At 40.2% G+C, this 19127-nt stretch overlaps 1 protein-coding gene across 1 annotated transcript in view; it reads left to right on the top strand.

Annotated features, from left to right (window-relative positions):
* Window positions 1–19127, top strand: part of NPSR1 (neuropeptide S receptor 1) — a 57051-nt gene that overhangs the window by 19695 nt on the left and 18229 nt on the right. The gene's annotated exons all lie outside the window — the stretch shown is intronic.

The following is a 19127-nucleotide window of genomic DNA, read 5'->3' as shown; positions in this document are numbered from 1 at the left end:
ACCAGTCCTGAAGTAGATGGGGTAAAAAGTGGAATATCCTCAGAAGGTAGGAAAGGAAACCAGAAATGAACTTCAGTATCAAAACTGAGAGATAGAAAGAAGCTTTATGTGAAGGAGATATGCTCTCTTTAAGGGTATCAGGGCCTCTATTTCACAGTGTTTGGTCAGCTAGCCAAAGGAAAATGTTCACAGAAAACAGAGTAGAGTTTATGTGTTAGAGGTGAAATCATGAAGCAAGAGGTCTGACACAGAAAACTTGGTATCCTGAAAATACTTTACTCCTGTCCAGTCTAGTAGTGTAGGAACATTGAATTTGGGACTAGTGCTCAAACAATCCATGGAGTTACACTACTTCCCTGTGAGGTTTAAAGCAAAAGAAATTTATTTGGTGCAATATTTACCTCCTTGAAAAGGTAAAGTTATGATAGCAGAAGATTGGGACTATAAGAAAAAAGGTAGCCTTGGAGACTTGGCAGCAATCCTGGGGTCTAAGGCAGTTGGATCACCTTTGCCTATATTGTATGTGCCCAAAAGGTTTGGAGTCAAGAAAGTATATGAGGAAAGACAAAAAAGAGCAATAAATCAAATCTTGATTCAGTAACCAGAGAGTTTTAGACCAGAATAAGATGCCCCAAAAACCTGGCTGGGAGCTATTGTAGAGATGGGACATTTGGAGAATGCAGAAATGAGCTGTAGGTTTGCTGACAACAACTTCTGCTTTAGAATTCAATTCCAAACCAAATCCTAAGTGTTTTTAACCAGCCCACAGATGGAAGCCTGTTATGCTATATTTTTCTTAATGCTCATGTAATTTTAGATAATTAAATACTCTCTCAGGGGATCACTGGAAAGTCCAGGGATGGACACAGTATTTGTGTTTGTTTAGACTCTATCCGCTGGAGCTCACTGCAGCAGGAAACAGCAGCACCAGACAAAAAAAAAAAAAAAAAAAAAAAAAAAAAAAAAAAAAAAAAAAAAAGCTGATGTGCAGTAACTATAGAACTATAGGAGTAGAATGCAGTGTCTCTCCCATTAGAGGCAATATAAAGGTAATTTGCTACTGGAAGCAAGCATGATCATCCCCTTAAAAACCCTGTAATGACTTTTATTTATATAGCCTACTTTAATCTTACAAATGCAGGAACAAGATGTCCATGATTCATGATTTGTAATTAATACAATCACAACCCACTAGGCAGACATCCTTAAACCAGTGAGTTTCTGTCTATTTTCTGTGAACAGTGGTCTTCAGATCCCTTGCAGGTAGCAAAAACCACTCTGCAGCTTAAACCCAAGTGCAGTGCTGAGGTTCACACAGGCAACGAGGACTCATGAAAAAAGCATTTTCTTTCCTCCAAGTACAGTACCTAAATGCTGCACTAAATTGTTCTGGAAGAGGACAGTTTGTGTGTTCATCATACACAGGGACTCAGTGTGGAATTTTCAGAGTGCCTAGGGATAGAAACTGTATCTTCCTCTGCAAATGCAAAACAGCAGATACACTCTCTCTGCTTGTCAGTAGTTCCAGTACCAGGTTTAGTGTAGGATATGGTCATGTGGGGTTTTTTTAACATTCCAGTGGACTACCTGGGACTTGAGAATTTAGCAACAAAGATGATATGCCCTCAATTCATCTGCATCTCAATCACTTTAACACTCTGAAGCCAGACATGTCCTTTTTTAATTTGCATTTTTTTTGAGTCATGAAGTATTTTCAGTAGATGTGTTGATTCTTGTACAAAGATTTTGAGTATTTCCTTATACAGCTTTTAGGGACTTAATAGGCTTCAGTTCATAAATCCTCTTGCTTCTAAAGCAGAGGAAAACCTAACTACAACAGGCCTATAAATATGCAATACAGTGTCCAATGTTTATTCCTTTGTAGTGAATGTGTATGTTTAAAATCACAAGCAGGCACTAGACTTCTGTTCCTAAGTCATCTGGGAGTGTTTCTGAATGCCATCCCTAAGGTTTGGGTCCCTGAACATGCCCAGAACAGAAATAAGAAATATCAGTGTAACATGTCAGTGACAATCCTATATCCCCAAATTCACCCTAGATCATGCAATTTTAAACTAAGACAGAATCAGTTGTTCTGTTTGCTTTTCTGGCTAATAAGTAATTTCTGAAAGGATTAAAAGTGATGAATGGACCTTATATGCCCTATCTTTATCAAAGGCATTGTTTTCTCATTTCAACAGACACACACAGCCTAAGCTTGATTCCACTTACCCACCTGCAGATTTCTGCATAGGAGGTCCACATTTACCATTTCTATTCTTTCACAAGAAGCTGTCATTCCTTCAGATCTTTGCATACAAATGCTTTTCCTGACTAGACAGCTGTGTGACTAAAATGAAAACATTTCCTTTCAGCTGTGGGGTTTTTTTTGCCAGTAGCTTTTTACCCCCTACTTTCACCTGCGGTATAATTTCTCCAGCTCTGTCCTGACACTTGCACTCTGCAGCTAAATTACTGCACTGTCACAGCTCTGCTGACACCAGTAGGGTTGGGTGGAGATTATAAAAGTTTGTATGGGCAACTACAGCACTTTGAGGGCTGTAAGACAAAAATGCAGTATGGTCTGGGCTCATATGCTAGAGCCATGTGGTATTTGAAAGAAACAGCAAAAAGAACAACAAAATTCTAATCTTGGTAACTTTTCTAGTCAGCCAAGTGAAATGCAGATTAGGCAAGTATCTTCAGATACCTTCCTTGTCTTACAGCTGGGTGGTTGGCTACATGGGTGACAATTTACATTTGCAGGTCTTTGACCAAAACAATTTTCATCTGTGACCATCTTCACCTGAGGAAATTACTGTTATTTGGAATATTGCATCTTTTGTCTTATACAACATCATTAATACTGAGACTAGCTCAGCTGGTGAGAGTTCGGTGCTAATAATGCTAAGTTTGTGGCATTCACTTAGGAGTTGGACTTCTTCATTGATCCTTGAGAGTCCTTTCCAACCTAGAATATTCTGTGATTCTGTGTGATAGCAGGGAGGGTGGAGGGCAGATGCCCTGTCAGCCTCTTGCCATGTGTACATAAGTAGGTCTGAAGAAAGCCCACACCTTGACATCAGTCCTGAGAAGAAAAATGGGACATCGTTGTCACAGAGATAATTGGAATAAATGTCATGACTGCATTCTTGCACACTGGTATTCATTTTAGGGATTATTCATGCCATCTATTTTAGGCACCTCACTGTAGGTATGTAAGATACAAAGTCACCATTCCCATGCTAAATTTATAGCCAATAGAGCAAAACACTCCACGCAGCTCTATACTTGGGTTTAAGTTTCACTGACTTGCACAGAAGGATTCAATTCCTAATTTAGATCTCTAAAGTTGACTATATAAATCCCTCCAGTGTTCATACATCACCAAATATGTCAGGATTACTATTCATTTTTGACAACTAAGAACCTAATCTTCCTCCTTTTCAATCAGGCCTCAGAAGGCTCTGACTCAAATCCCATTCCCAAACACAAAGTTTTACAGAGAAGGTATTTCTCAGAACCTTTCAATTTGTTTATTTTCAAGCACAGCAAGGCATAGCAGTGTTTCCTGATGGAAAGTGCATGATTATTTCTTTTGTGCTCAGATATGTTTCTTAAGTACCATCTGGAACTTTTCCAAGATTTTCTAGGTGCTGCCCAAAAGACAATTTGTTCATGAAATCACAGAATCGTTTAGGTTGGAAAAGATCGAGTCCACACTGCCAACTCCATCACGAAATCACATCCCTGTGTAGCACATCTACATCTCTTTTAAATACATCTGGGCACGGTGACTAACCCCCTTCCCTAGGCAGTCTGTTCCAATGCTTGACCACCTTTTCTGTGAAGAAATCTTTCCTAATATCCAAACTCATTTTTCCCTGGCACAACTTGAGGCCATTTTCTCATTCTATTTCTTGATACTAGGGAAAATACACTGCCCCCCAACATTCTACAATGTTATTTCAGGTAGTTGCAAAGATCTAAACAGGATATGGAACAAAAGTGTATTTTAAGTGACAAATATTACTCCAAACCTGTGCATTAACACTGCAGCTGCACGGTTAGCCTTAAAGGAGAATCTTTATGATCATAGAATAGAATAGGTTAGGAAAGGACTTCAAGATTGTTGAGTTCAGTGCATGGAAGTGCTGTGCCCCACTGTGTTGGTGGAAAGAACCACCTGAAATCCCTGAAGGATGAAATGGGGATCTGATTCTGTTTCTGCACACATGTAATGCACGCACAGCCACATCCACTCACCCACCCCCACACCATAGCCCCGAAATCCAAAAAAACTTGCAGGTAAGTCACACGTTTCTCCATTCCTATAATGTTATGTTGCAGGCAGTAGCAAGCAAGAAAGAAGAGTGAAGACCTGCTTAACAAGAACAGAATCAGGCAAAATAGGATGGAAATTACTTCTGGAAAAATCTCCAAAAATTTCATTCATAAATCAAATTTTTTGCTAGTTCCTAAGGAACAGGGATAACAGCACTGAAAAGCAGAAGTGTTTGATTATGCCAGTTTCTTAGAGGTTACTGATAACAAACAAAAGGAATTTTTTTCTTGAAAGACACTTTTTACTTTCCTTGTAAACTAGCAAAATAGAACAATAGACAAAACGCTATTCAAATATGCCAGAAACCTACACAATAGAAGTGGGGAATAAAGGGTTGACTGTGCAAGGAAACAGTTTGCTTTGAAATTGTGGGAACTTGAAGATACATGACAAAAGAGATGTTTGTTTGTTTCCTAAAAATAAAACCCAAAACCCACAAACAAAAACCCATATACATTTTGAGATGGTATTGTTTTTTTGATGGACATTTTCTGGTCTTGAATGGAAGAATGATTTCTACATTTTCATTTCCAACTCCCATAAGCAGAGAGAAAATCAGGAACTGATGCCACATACGGAAAGGATGGAGAGATCTCTTAGAAAATGGCTTTTCCATGCTGCAGAGATAGGGACTGCAAAATCACTGTTTTTCTAATGTGTTATGGGAGTGCTGAAGTTACTGCTATATTACTAGTAAGTCCAGAAAAAAATTTAAGATATATTAAGTATAATAATTTCAATGCTCATTATGAAGCTGTCTCTCCAGCTGATAAGCCAGCTGAAATACAAGAAACGCCATTTTCTGCTCAGTCATCTTTGTTTAATTAAATATGCAAAACTTTTAAAAATCAAGGTCACATTCTTATTTAAAACCTTTTCTTAAGAACTTCAAGGTCACAGATGTTTGCTCATGGAAGTTGGTGGCAGACTCCCTCTAAAAGGGCTGAAAAGCAGAGTGTCTTTTTCCCTCACCCTTAGCATGGAATCCAGTGTCACCACTCCTGAGGACAACTTTGTACATAACCCTGGTAACTTTACCCTGGGTAAAGTAAGGATCTTTCAGTGTTTTGTTCATCTTTTTGAAAGGAGAATACCCTGAATATTTCTATCTTTCATTCAGAGAATCAATTAAAATTTGGATTTCTTCTTATTCCTGTCAGAAACACATGCAGGCACACAGCAAGCTTGACACATTTTAACTACTGAGGTTGTTAGATGGCACACACCATTTGAAAAATCCTCACAGTACTGAGAGCATGAGACCCATGAAGGCTCTACTACAGTACCAATCCACTTATGGAATCCATGCATCTCCAGTCTCTGATGAGGATTTATAGTGTTGTGTTACTCAAATATCAGATAAGTTTCTTTGTGTCAAAGAGTTATTAGTGGCAAATCTCATTGCTCTAAGACAGAAGCTCTAATGAAATTTTAATGCATAAAAGACAGCACAGTGATAAAACTACCCACCTGAAATCTTTGCTTCGGCAAGGTGTCTAATCTAATATTAATAAGTGACAACCACATCAGTTGCACATCAACCTAGTTTCTCTGAAGTGTCCTCATAATATGCTGAAAAATCTTCTCTCTCAAGCACTGAAACTTCTTAGACAAACAAATCAGTAATGTATCCTGTGCCTTTGCAGTCTGGCTGTAAGTGAAGACCGTCTCTAAGTCTCCCTGCATGGGTATGTTGTACTTACAGCTTGCCAGGTTCAATGGGACACCACAACATGGTGCCTCCCAAATTCCCAGTCTGCCTTCCATGCAGTAAATAAACCAACTGGGTTTGTTCAAAATAGAGCACTTTTTGCTCTCCTCAGGTATTTCTCAAAGGCCATCACATGTCTACCAAATGCTTGTTAAACCGGACGTTTTTGGGTAGTGTGGGCATGTGGCACCCCAGCTTACTGGGACCTGTTTGTAGAACGAGTGAGACAATATTCAGCGCTGGCCATCTTCTGAGGCCTTGGAGAAAATAGATGATTGATGGAAATCAGCATAGAGTTGTTTTGTCCTGTGTCTGGGGAAGGGGAAAGTGTGTGTATATTGCCTCAAGTATGGATTTTCTGTCACTAATGGCATTAAAAGCATGTTTTGCACTCTTAAGTTACCTTACTGTAAGTGTGTACCTTGTCCAAAGGCAGGGAGCATGAAACAACTTGTATACTTAAAAGTGCATTTCAGCCCTCTGCCTACTAACTTCTTTTGGTTATGGTGGAGGCATAACTCCACCACTGAAAGTAACTTTTATGTGCTCTTTTTGGGAGGAGCACTCACACTCCTATCTAGACCAAAGTTATCCAAATCAAATGTCTACATTCAGAGCTGGAAGTGGAGAAACAGGAGGGGAGCAATGAAGAGGAGGAAATGATGGCAGTACAGTTTACTCACTATTAAAGAGGAGTCCCTAATACACCAAAATTCACCAGAAGGGAAAGTAATTTCCATTTTAGGGGAAGTCGTGAGTCAGCAGAGAAATTGTTATTTGGGATAAAGCTCTTGAGGCTAATGGGAAAAAAAAAAAATCCTATGTTGACAATTTGATAGGACTAGAATGGTGCCTGTTGTCTGCATGAAGGTTTTAGATGTTCCAACATACCCTGCATCCTTTTTGACTGCAATTTGCAGGAGTATTTCTTAAAGCCACAAAACCTGGACCCTGTAGACAGTATAAAGTTAATGCTTAGTTTACAAAAGACCTAGGCAATATAGAAAAATAGATGAAGAGAACAACACCAACATTTACAGAAAATAATAAATGATAGAAGAATTCCCCAGCACACTATAAGTATTAGCAATACTTATTCAGCTGTTGAACTCTACAGCAAGTCTTGTTGCTCTTCTCTTTCTGGGGAAAGCTCCAGGTCACCTGCACAGGTTCTGATTTTGAGAGAAAGCACATCCTCAGACATGGTCCCATTTCATCACGTAAAGGAGAAAACATATGTCTCAATGTTATGTCTGAACATAACATTCATGGATGTTGCCAGGCAAGGAGATGGGAAGATTGCTATTTAATGCAGCCAGAAAATAAAGCACTATGCCACTTTCTCAGTGAACATCAGGATTATCTTTAAAATGGTTCCTTTATTATTCTACCTGGTAAAGCACACACAAAGCACATGGGCACACTAGACACTCTTGTCCTCTGTGGCCTTTGCAGGTCTCCAGAACTCTTACCTTGGGAACCAATTCACATTAGCAGGTGAGCCAAAGCACCTTTGCAGGACTGAGCATCTCCAGAGCCTCCATGGTTTGGGAGAACACTCATAAGTAGAAGGGAAATGATTCAGGATACTCTGGAGAGGCTCCTTCTGTAGGAGATGAGATTACTCCAGAAAGAATGCATGTGCCACCTGCCAGTCACTGAGCTTCCCAGCAAACCACACTCAGACTCCTGACTTCTTGGACTGGAGGGAGAGTCAGAGTCAAACCAGACCACGGTGACTGGCAGGAGAGCACAAGCTGTCAGCTGGAAAGCCACGACACCAACTCCAAGAGAGTACATCTCAAAATATTAAAATGCATTAGAAGTATTAGAGCACTTCAGCTTGTGTACTTTAGAAGTTATGAGCACAAAGGGCATTTGCCTTTTAATAATGTTTTTTATGAGCTGCCTGAGTGGCTTGCAAGCAGTTCAATATCCACTGCTGCATACCATTACTGCTGTAGTTTCTAGAAGACTGCTTGGGAGACTCAAGAAAGAAAATTACTGTGATCAAAGTCAAATTACAATACACAATTGCATTTCTGTGAATCCTCTGCTCAGCTAATACAAATAGACTGGAAAAAATCAATTCAACAAGATTGTAGGAAAAACAAAGCCGTGCTTCCAAAACCATGCCCCTTGAAGGTATACTTTTAAGTAACTCTGTGCTCCACTTACAAGGTTTATCATGTCAATGTGAATTTGAAAGGATTTGTAAAAGGAAATGGTTTTGAGTTCTTCTATTGGACCCCTTTGTATGCAGATACTATCACAAACAAAATGTTTTGCTCTTGCTCAAGACTAATTTGATCATTCTGAAATGTTACAAATGAATGGACTCCTGCAAGATAGAGTTTTTCATTTTCAACTCTATTTCCAAATCCTTAAACACTCACTCATTAGTATACCAAGTACATTTTCAATATGAGTGCTTTGGTAGGTTAGCATTGTTTTCAGCTAACAATATTCCCCTAATACATCTTCTGTGCCTTGCAGAAAATGTTCTTGAAATGATAGTGGTTATAAATTCTTCATATTACGCCATTTATTCATCACAAAGATTGTTTCCAACCTAAATAATTCTATGATTCTAAGACGTTTGTAAAAATATTCACATCCCTTTCTTGACCATTCATTGCTTCAGATGCAGATAAACATACTTGGATCTTCATTAATTTTTCCCCACTGTTACATTTTTGGTGTGAATTTTAAATAAACACAAAACTTCATATTAATTCATCATTTGGGAAGACATTCCAATTTCAGAAGTACTTTGCTGGGATGTTGACTGACAGGATGTGGAAAAGACACAAGTCAATTGATTTTAGCTTTCCAATTAGAGTTGTTGTTTACACATCTTTATAGTCAATCAATCTCAGTGAATTACCTTCAGGGAAAATCCAAATATCTGGTTATTAATCTCAAAGATTTTCATGCATTTTTGGTCAGGCAAAGAAGCCAGGCATTTTGAAAAAACTGATGTCTTTTATGATTTTAGCATACAGGGGTTTCAGTTTTGGGCTGCGATTGCAACCTTGACACAGCTTCTGGTTGGCTGGCTTAGCCCTTAAACTAAAATTCAGATGCATTCCAAATACTTTCGACACTGGTGGGGGACTTTGAGTCCATTATAGCAAAGCTCTGTGTAGGTCTTGGAGGTTTTTTGTGCCCTCATATTGGTCTCAGGTTAAACCCTTTGGGAACCCAAGGAAGGAGTCAGAGAGGTCTGAGCTGGCCACACTGACAACATCTGATGTGCCAGCTCCATGCAATGCCACAGTCCAGATGTGGTGTGTATAGGCACAGCCTTTATTCATATCAGTAACACAGTTTGTGAAAATAGAGCAGCAGCATCTCTAAGTCTGGCTGCAAAAACAATGGTCCTGTTTAATGCCTCTTTTCATAAATTACTTTCTTCAAAACACCACATTTTTCAAACAAGGCAGAGTGCTAGAACAGGTGGGGTTTTATTCTTGTTGCACGTAATGAGTCACAGGGAAACATGAAGGGCAAGAAGTGAACTCAGGGTTTTCTATGGGGCTCCAAAGCAAAACCAGACATAAGGATGGTTTAGGAAGCTTGTTTTGATAACCTTAGGAAGGTTATTTGATAGCCTTTCCTGTGGCCCAATGGTGGCCCTGAATATGTTTTGTAGATACACTTGACAGTCAACGAAATGAACCATGCATTTTTTACATCAGCAGCAGTCAGCTTTTGCTGTGCCAATTTATGTCAGTTTGTAGGAAGCCTTAATTCTTGTTTTGACAGCTACAGAATTGTTATGTGGTCCTGAAGGACTGATTATGGCTTTCCTATCTTCAGCCTGTTTCAGACATTCAAATCCTAATGACAGTTGTGTTATGTTTGTTTTTGGTTTTGTTTTTAATAAAAGGTGCTTGGCAGATAAATTGTATAATCCTCTGGGTCCAACATTTCAGCATTAAGAGGAGAAATGGATTTCTTTCTGAATTACTTGGAAAACATTACCTCTAAATTTTATGGATTCCTGTTTGATTCCCTGATGGATATCCAGGCAGGATTGTCACCTGGCATAGATGACATTTATTTTACAGTTACTCTGCATGAGAGTTTGACTTCTATTGTTAAATATAGGTAGGTGTGTGGAGTTTGCTACCTTTCTTCACGTGCCAGCAGTAAATGCTGAGAAACAGGATTGCACAAGTGTGGTGCTGCCAATAGCATGGCCATAATGACTACACTTTACCTGGAATCATCACTTAGGATCTCATTAGCTCCCATTAAAAGACAGGACTTTAAACTTTTGACATCAAAAGTACAAATACATCGTTAGCACCTTTTAGTCTATCATCAGTACTGCAGCACATCTAGTTGCAATCGAACGGAAATTATGCTGGAAATAGCCTTTGCATGCACTAAAGTTACATTGAGAAGATCAGGGTTTTTCTATTCCCCTCTTGCATATTAAAGCAGCGATATTTATTTACTTAGATTGTCTTTGTGTCACTAACAATACACTGACACATTTCGTTTTACCCAACTTTGCAAGGGCTGTAGGACGACACATCCAACATTTTCATGTGGTAGTTCATCACCTGCCAGTATGTCCAACTCACGTTCACGTGTTTTACAGGTTTTCTCTGAAGAGGCACTTCCTTTAACTCCATTGCCTAACTGGTTACCAAATGTTTACAAATGATTAACAAGATTTATTGAATTCAGGTCAAAGATATCATGTGGCCCTACAAAGACCTAGTTGCTCTATTAAGACCAAATGCTTAGAAGTCCATTTTGGCCATGTTCAGCTCAATTGCAGGACTGAGATCCAGACCACATGTAATGAATTTTCAGCCTGTTCTGGCACTGCAGCATATTTAATGGAAAACAGCTCAGTGTGTGTTTGCCTGATCTGCCTTTTCCACATGATGATTTTACATGGGAATTTGCCAATAAAACTAACTAGTGTGCTTTTGTTCATGCTATGAGCAAACACCAGGGGAGACAAAGCAGATGCAAAAATGGGAAGGAACACTATTCTACTATTCTGTAAAGGAAAGCCTAAGCTTCAACAAAAATTGAGCTGCAGCATGCAATGTCACTGCTTGAGCACCATAGGAGTCTGATTTACAGTTTGCTGTGAGGGAAGAAAGAAGGCTTTACCCTTACCACTCCTACTTAAATTAAATTATCTGCATCAACAATATGTGAGCCAACTAAGGCAGTGCTGGAAGAAGTTTGGATCATCAATGACTATAGTGACCTGGGTGCCTGAGATACACCAACAGAAAATACTCCCAGGATGGTCCACATTTTTAGATGAGAATAGTCACACAGTTTCTGTTGTAACCAAGATATAAACCTGCTGTCTTTCAAATACTTGAGGAAAAGAATTGGCAAAAAGATCAGTACAGAGGATTCAGAAAAAATAGAAGGATGTATGTGCAGGATGTTGGGGAAGCAAATAATTAAAAATTGAATTGTTTGGTACTTGGTATCTCAGAAGGTAATTTTTTTCAGGAAAACACTACAAGTATAGGCACCACTTGAAATATATACAGCAACAATGAATTACAAACAGTGTGATTTCTTTGTCTTTTGAGGAGGCATATCCATGTTTTTCTGTGTTTAAGTAAGACAAATTGATCCACAGGAGTGTGTCTTCTGCATTTACACTGAGATATATTCTCTTTACACAGAATGAACCACTGAGCAAGTGCATGCAACAAAATAATATCTCATCTAATAGAAATTCGTCTCATCTATATGCAAGTAACACAAGATGGGAAGAGGAAACTTTTTCCTAGGATTCAGAATTATCTCCAACTTGCCAATTATCTGCCCCTGCATATTCCCCCTAAGGGCAACTGCCAATCCCAAACCGCAGGATCTTCAGGGGTCTGAAGAAGGAGGCATCTGAATGAAAATTACTTGCCTTTACTCTTCTGACTGGTTCATAATACATCTTGGTTTTACAAGGAAACCATTCTCCAGTAATTTCTTCAACTTTGTGGGAGGAACCAGTTTTTTCTGAATAATGAGACAAAGCCCTCTGTTTTTCCCACCCAGCCCTCCACTGTATTTGATGTGCTGCTGCTGTTCCCATTATCCTGCCCTCTTTTGGTGGGTGCCGTGCTCCTTCTTGGCAGAACTGCTGGATCAGTACAGCTCTATCCCCAGAGCAAAGGTGTGGTAGGAAGAGATATGTTAATAAAGGCAAATTAAACAAAACCTGAATGCCTTTCACAATGGCAGGGCATGTTACATTTTAATTCCTGGAGGCCTGATCTCCAGGTCTTTTGTAAGTGCTGTTTCTTAAGAGGTTGGTACTGTGCAATATATGCTTTTCTCAGCCCTTCATTTTTCAAGCTGGATGAGCTATGGAGTGAAGCTGGGGCATCTCTGCATCCATCCTTTACATCTAGCCTAACAGGGCCTGCCTCATCTCATGAGAAAGTGGATCTCAGAGCAGAAATATAAGAAATGCAACAAATAAATGGGGTGCTCACACAGTTCAACAAAATTTCCTGTCACTTCCAATGAGCCAGAAAGAGAAAGAAAGCACCACTTCTGCCACACAAAAAAAAAATCCACATAGCTTTAACAGGTCAATTGAGCAGGTTTTCTCTTGACAATTTTCAATCAGGTTTTACTTCATACATTACATTTGGTGTTCTGTTCCAGGCTGCCACGCTTGAAGGATAAAATGCCCAAGAGCAGCCCAGTACACATTGTTAGTACCTGTGGCAGAACTGCTGCTCCAATGCAAAATGTGTGCTCCAATGCAGGCACCACAATGGAACAAAGTGCTTGTGGGTGTCCTTGCTCATTCCCCACAAAAACCTAGTGCACCCCACATTTTGGCTCACACTTTCTGTCCCTTTGCCAGAGATTCTCTGGCAGAGAGCTGGGATCCTTGCACTGCATAAGCAAAATCACATCTGTTTCATATCAACACTTCTAAAATAGTTAAAATCAGGATTGGCAGATTCATGGCAGCTCCTGGGGTTGTCAACCATCCTCCCTATTGGCCCTGCCTCCAGCATGGTGCCCAGACACTCTGCAGTGCTGGAGCAAGGGGCTGCAAACCACCATAAACTCAGATCAATGCACCTGGAGGGGTTGTGAAGAGGAGGAATAAATTGTCAAAGCATGAGGACAACTCTTGCACCCAGGCCCCCTGCACCCACCCTGCTCCACATGCAGCCCCTTGCTGCACCATGACTGCATGGAGGGGCCACACACCAGGATCTCGTGGCTCAGCATTTAAAGAGCTAAAATTTCATAATTTGAAAAGGCATCTTATAACTATCCTGTAAATATCTTGTCCTACAGATGCCCAGAGCAGGGACTCAACCTATTTCACTATCAGGTCCTGAATGAGACCAGAGAGCAGGGTATATTTTTTAGGAAATGTGATTATAAAATTATTTCTAGTGCAGTAAATAGTTGCAAAGCCATCTGTGAAATTTTCAGTGGAAAGCACAGACTATGTGAAGAGCAGGAGAAAATGAGCTGGAGGGGTGTTTGCAGGAGGTAGGGCAGCTTCTCCTGCTCTCTCTGCCCTGTGCTTGTACTAAAGCCAACCACCAGGATGCTAATAACACCTAATTTAAATTTCTTGTACCCACTGTAATAGCTGTTGAAGTATCAGATATGGGTTTTGCTAACTTGCAAGGCAAGTTCACAGCACAGACTCTGGTTAGCTGACAGCACATAAAGTGTGATACAGAGCAGCAAGGTCAGAGAGCAGTGGCTGCCTCATCAGTTCAAAAATCATGGACAGGACCTTAGTTTGGTCATAGGGCAATGAAGCCACTTTTGGTTTTAAGGGTCTATCACTCTGTTGCAGGCAGGTGTTAGTGAACTGCTGCTTCTGATGCTTCCAGAGGAAACACTCCTTGGGGAGTAGTGGGTGATGGGAATGTACATCACGAGGTCCAAAAAAATGAGCCACATGAAATGCTCAGTCCTGACCAGGAGCTTGCACCCTTTGTCTTGCCTTACAAAATGTTGTGTTGCCTTGTGCAGTTTGGTGCTGTTTACAAAGCAGAACAAAATATACCTCGTTAAAAGGGCATCACTCTGTAAGAGACATGCAAAGAGAGATGGTATTTTAGTAAGAGGCACAGCTTCACCAAGAAGTCATGGATCACCACATCCAACTTAATAGAACTGTTCTCGTCAGGGGAAAATGAAACTGCAGCTGAGATGACTTGTGGAGCTTTTTAACCCATCACAGCTTACCAGCAATCTGCTCTCCTCTTCTGACAGAAAAGACTTTCATCCTCAGTGTAAGTGTCTTGAGGGAAGAGTGGTGTCAGTAGTAATAATAAAATGATAGAGATATTTTCTTGTAGACTTGCTAGTGCAGATTTTTGTCTGAACCTCCTTAGTTGTAACAAAAGGAATATCCTAAAGTCTGCACAGGTACATCCTTTTGGCAATACCATCACATCAATGAATTTCTGTGAACATATTATCTGAGACAGTTGTAACCTCTCTATTCCCAAGCCAGATTGCTAATTACCTCCCTTTGCTTTATATAATGAACTTCTTTCTCTGTGGAGGGCTTTTTGACACAAAAATTTGTTTCTCTCACACCAACAGCAATCTGACATTCAGATTTGTCCCTCCAAGGGCAGTGATTTGGTTTTTACATATCTGAGATCAGTCATATGAGGCAGTACCCACTACCCAAGCTACTGCCATCACCTCCTGACCCAAGTGGTTCCTGGGTTCAAAAGTATAGAGGCAATGCCTGCACTCATTCATGCCCGTAAAAGAATTCAAAGGCATTTTGCTAAAATGATGGAAATCTGGGTTATGTTGGCCTTTAGGACCCAGGATTTTCACAGGTTGTTTCAGTACCTGACATATTTCCCAATGACAGATGCTGTAGCTCTATATTCAGCATGTTTCAGTCTCCTCTGGGAACAACAGGGTGCTTCTCCTTCTCAGGCATTTTCTTGGCCTTTTTGATAAATGCTGTCTAAAAATACTGCATTTTGAAATGCTGACAGGTTTGTAATGGCAGACACTAGTTCTGCCTTTGAGGACTGGCTGTGGCCATGGTGGCAACAGAGAGGAGGCAGATAAAGGTTTGCAGATCTGTCCAGTTGCACAAACCCACAAAGCTGCTCTTCCCTCCCTCTGCCCAGGCAAAGCCATCTTTACTCCCTACCACCCTCTACTTTTTTATTATTAAAATCTCATGGATTTTTTTCTTTTACATTTGTTTATAGAAAATCCACTCTCCCTCAAGAGCAAACTTTTTCCCTTCCTATCATACTAGTGCCATGTTCTCTCTTCAGCAAGGAATTGTTTCATCTTTATCCTTCTTTGAATATACATTTGGCTTAAAAGTCACAAATTATCACTTGCTGGCATCTTTATTTTGTATCAGAAGAGGATATATTTCATTAATTGAATTTCTGACTATTTTTCTGAGTAATTAAACGGGTCTATAACCCCACTGTTGCCTAGCAATGCTGGCACAGTCCCACAGTAAACACACCGCTGCTTAGTAAAACATTTCAGAAGACTGTCAAGAAGGCAGTGGCAATGACAAGCTTGTACACAGCTGTGATTGAAGGCTGTTTAGGACAGTTTTCAGAAATTATCTTGGTGCTGTTTGGCCCAGGAGCATTCATCAGTGGAAGAACACCAGTATCTAACATTTGAGTCACCAGCTGTGTAAGGAGTGGTGAGGATACTCGAAGTAATGAGGACACTGAGGTTTAGAGCAAGGTATTGGCTATGTCAGCTTTGTGTACCTGACATTCACCACTTAGGATGGCAATGATGCAATCCAGTGACACAGTTTGAGGTGCAAGCTTGCCAAAAGCAGCCAGGGAATGTGTGATCTGCTGAGATCATTGCTGAAACCAGCTGACTTCCATGCACTGACCTCTACTACAGCAATTCAAATTACATGGCAAATGAGGATTTCCAGATGCTGTGGTCATGGTATAATTGCATCTGAGATGATACAAGGGTGAGAAGGATTCATCTACCAGTGGCAAAAGGTCTGCTGGCAATTCATTATCTCTGTACCAGGTTTATAGTGCTGGCATGTTAGGGCTTTGTGCAAAAAGAGGTTTGTAAGAAAAACTGCTGTGAAGGTGTGAAAAACATAAAGTCTAGTTATTGAAGGTGTGATGAGCATAAGAGAACAGATTAATGAGCAGCACATTTCGTGTCTAAATCACTAATAAAGCTCTGCACTAGGTACTTGTGTCTCTGGAGAATTTACAGCAATCCTTTGTCAGAATTTGTAGGTTTGCTGCATTTTCCCTTCATGCTGTGTGATCACCAGCACAAAGCACATTATTTATTTGGTGGCCCTATGGAAAATCTGCAGGACAAATCCTCGAGACATGTGTGGTCATACTGAGAGAGCCTGTTCCTTTGCAGAGATGGGGTAAGAAACACCCTCTGGAGCAGGCAGCAGAGGACTGAAGGATACTCTGAGAAAAGTGAGTCTGGTACTTTTAGGATTGAAAAGACAAGAGATATTTCTAAAACCTGAGGAGGGCATGAGGGCATTGAGTGGGAGAATGTTTCTATAATTAAAGGACATTGAGAAATCTGACTAAATTTGGCTCACACAGGCAGCTGGGTGCATTGGCTTTGGTACACACGTGTGTGTTGTGTTCAGGGGCACGTGCTTGGAGGCTCATGCCAAACCCTCCATGGCAATTCTTAAATTCAGCACAGGGAGCTCTTAAAACATACTGCTGGGGGAGAGGAGCTAAGGCTGCCAGCACAAAAAAACCTGTGAAGTTTAAGCCTTATTTAAAAGCCTCTGCAGTCACCTGAAAAACCTCACTCAATGGCTCTCAAGGGAATAACAATTCTGAGTTGTCTTTAAAGCTCCTGAAGTACTTAAGGCTATAGATATATTTGTAGGTAATGACACACAGTGGGTAGAGACCTGTAGCATGGAAAAGACAGAGCTGATATCCACATTCTGTATTTCTGGAGACAGATCTGATTCTGCTGCATAAACTTTGCCATGGTTCCTGAGCCTGAGCACTGGCTGGTAGCTGCATGGTGTGGGATGCATGGAGGGCAGCCCTGGAGAGTACTTTTGGGCCGAGCACCAGCCAAACAAAGGTTCATTTCCCTGTGGATCTTCATCACAGGTTAAAAATCACACTCCTGATGCAAACTAAAAAGCTGATGTGGGTATAAGCTGAAAGTGTGTTGTCTGGGACTGCCAAATTGCTTAACCTGAAGGAAACCACCAGCATGCTGTCCCATCTCCCACCACAGCTGCAGCATGCACCTCTGAAAGACTCTCTGATGCACTGAAGGAAGCTGGCCGTGAGAAGAGGGGAATGAGGAGACAGCCGAGGTGCTGAGGTGCTGTCCTTTCTGCCTCCCTTTTCTCTTTAGAGCACTGAGATTGGCAGGAGGGAGGGCAGCCTCTGCTCCCTCCCCCTCCTGAGGAAAGCTGAACCCTGATTTAGCACCTGCTTGGCAGATGCTCAGACCATCAAAAGCCGGAGGATGCCCTGAGGTGAAGCTCTATTGATGTGTAATACTTTGAAGCAATATATATTTCATTACTGTAGAGAGAGAGAATATGAATCAATAATTCAGGAGTAAAGAAAGGGAAAGAGAAAGGGATCGGTTGGAACCACTGCTGGAGGATGCATTTCACTTTCCGAAACACTTAAAATGTGTGGTTCTTTCAAAGACCACCTTAATTATATACCTACAGTCTTTTCAGTAAAGTCTTAAAGCCACTGTACTCATCAGAGGAGCAATCATTCCTTACCCCATCCCCCTAATCAATGGACAATATTTAACATAATGTTTCAAACCACAGACTTCCTTCTGGAGATTGTCTCTGATCCAGCCTCTCTCTGGAGGCAGGGGAAGAGAGAAGAGAGAGAAAATGGGGCTGGGAAATGCTGTGAGAATAAAGAGCAAAGCAGTATTAATTGAACAGCAGTCATAAGGAGGGAGGCAATGTAGTTACACTAATTTAATTTTGCACTAAGCCTTGAAGAAGAAGATAAATGAAAGAAGAAAATGAGGAGATAAAGGACTGCTGATACAGAAAAAATAACCCTGATTTTCCAGTGAAGCAAAACAGGTTGCTTTTTGTGAAACATTAAGCTGAAATCTCAATTTCCAACTAGAAATATCTGGGATTTCTGGAATTTCAAAGGGCTTAGAAGAAATCTATTTTGCAAAACACACGCCTATTTGCTTAGAAATAGTGTCCCAAACTGTTTATTTCTCAAAACATTTTTTTAAATTGTTGAAATATCTTGTTTCCAAAGGCATGAATTTCAAATCAAAATCTTCTGATATGGGGGTTAAAATATCTTTATCACACTAAACTTTAGTGATGGGTTTTGAATGTGTAAAATGGTGGCAGCAAAATGAAACACTTTGTTTATTTATTTATTTTAATATAGACTGAAGCTGTTTCTTCATATACTTTGATTTCGTCCTGAAAAATTGCATGAAAAGTTTTCCTAATCTTTTTCTCCCTTTGTGGTAATCTGTGCAAGAAGAGCAACATGACACGTTACTTGAAGTGGCAGGACATTGGACTGGTGCACCTTTTCTTCCATGGACTGCACTGAAAACATTTATCTTGTCCAAGTGAGAGAAGTTGGTTTTAAAGACAAAACTTAATATTACCCCTGTTTAAAACAGGAGTACCAGTTCTTATGATTCATTTGTAAAACTTGCATCTCTGTGAGCACTCATTTGTTCAATAAGAAACAGAACAAAGGCTGGAATATCTCTTTAGATTTTATTGCAGGAGAAAAAAAAAAGAAGAAGAAAAAAGAAGAAATAGCCTGAGGTATATTTTATTTGGCAAATATAAAAGTACAGGCATAAGTAGGTTAACTTCAAGCTGACAAGGCACAGTTAGTCATTAATTAATTAAGTTCACAAATTAACTCCTGACAGAATTTCCGCTATCTTTAGCAGCATTTGGTTGCCACTCCAGGTGATTTAGCAGGAGACTTTTTAAAGTGAAATAACAGATAAGAATAGAGGACTTTTAGTAGTTCAGTATTTGTCACAGCTGTAATCAAGCTGACACACTTAGATACTAATTATGGG

Source organism: Passer montanus, unplaced genomic scaffold, assembly GCF_014805655.1.
Source record: "Passer montanus isolate IOZ18808 unplaced genomic scaffold, ASM1480565v1 scaffold32, whole genome shotgun sequence".
Taxonomy (NCBI): Eukaryota; Metazoa; Chordata; class Aves; order Passeriformes; family Passeridae; genus Passer; species Passer montanus.
This window is presented reverse-complemented; position numbering and strand designations above follow the sequence as displayed.